This window comes from Lagopus leucura, unplaced genomic scaffold, assembly GCF_019238085.1.
Source record: "Lagopus leucura isolate 7727_CA_CO unplaced genomic scaffold, USGS_WTPT01 Super-Scaffold_760, whole genome shotgun sequence".
Lineage (NCBI taxonomy): Eukaryota > Metazoa > Chordata > Aves > Galliformes > Phasianidae > Lagopus > Lagopus leucura.
In genome coordinates this window covers 10,719,999-10,721,118 of record NW_024962257.1, presented here as the reverse complement: position 1 = coordinate 10,721,118, position 1,120 = coordinate 10,719,999, and the positions used below count along the sequence as shown (strand labels likewise).

Sequence of the window (1,120 nt, the reverse complement as noted above, 5' to 3'; positions counted from 1 at the left end):
ATAAAAACTGTTTTAGGGCCACAATCAAGAGTGCTATATCATGTAAATGAATTATATATGCTGAATATTAAGCTATTGGGGTTATCACATGTTTTGTAAGAGTGTAAGTGACTACAGTAGTCATTTTTTTCTGCATCTACATTTATTTTAGTTTATGAGAGGGAGGGAGGGGGGAAATTGGGGACATGGGAATGGGGTTTAGCTAAAATATAAATTAATGAAGCAAAAAGGGGCCCCACTGCACCAACTATCATATATCAGCTGTCTTAAATTATTCACTGTTTGTTCAAAGCCAAAGGTTATGTTCTTATTAGGGGTGCTTCTCTCAATACTTGTACATAAAATCAGATTCAAAGCTGTCCGAAGGCACCCTTTTAAAGCATTCCACCAGGCAGTATTCAGCTATTTAACCATAACTAGTTATTTAGGCAAAAACTGCTAGTTAGATCATTAACAAGCATTCTTTTTATATTTCTTCCAGTAAAATAAATTATTGATATCATTGCTGACTTTTATATTATGGGAGGGAAAAAAAAAAACAATAATAAAAAGGTGATAAAAGCACTGTTTCTATTTTTTTCTTTTTTTTCCAAAAAAAGAAAGTAATAAAAACTTAAATTCTTTGTACCAGTTAAAAAAAAATGTATAAAATTTACATCTGTGCAGTGGAGTTGTTAAGTTCTAGAAATACACAGCCTATGATGCTTTAGATTTAGCCTAGTAGACCAACTGTTAGAGACAGACGTATCATTTTTATGGAATTATATGATAATCATATTCAGATTTATATAAGCATTTTACAAGTATTGCAATCATTGAGTAGAGATAATCATGGTATTTTCATCAGCTTGGTACTTTTTGAAACATGACTGTGTGGTGTAAACAATCTGCAATTTTTCAAGGCATGACAACTTGCCCCTGTTTAATTTTCCAACCAAGGCCACTTTGCTAAATACTGGGCCCAAGACAGCTTTTCAACTGGGACAAAAGAGGGACCTTCTTCTGACCGAGCACTGCGTGGAGAAGGCTGCTTGTCTGGGTCTCTGGCACGTGCAGCTGAGCAAATGCCAGGGTGGCAGTTTCGAGCATAGCTGAAAAATTGCAGTTTGTCTGTGCATAT

General features: G+C 34.9%; 1 protein-coding gene across 1 annotated transcript in view; it reads left to right on the top strand.

Annotated features, from left to right (window-relative positions):
• The window catches only part of RBFOX1 (RNA binding fox-1 homolog 1), a 233,266-nt gene extending 233,168 nt beyond the window's left edge, over window positions 1-98 (top strand). The window contains 1 exon segment of the mRNA XM_042864325.1: window positions 1-98. This exon segment is cut by the window's left edge and continues 296 nt beyond it. The gene's annotated coding sequence lies outside the window, so the exon portion shown is untranslated.
• The last annotated feature ends 1,022 nt before the right edge of the window (window positions 99-1,120 follow it).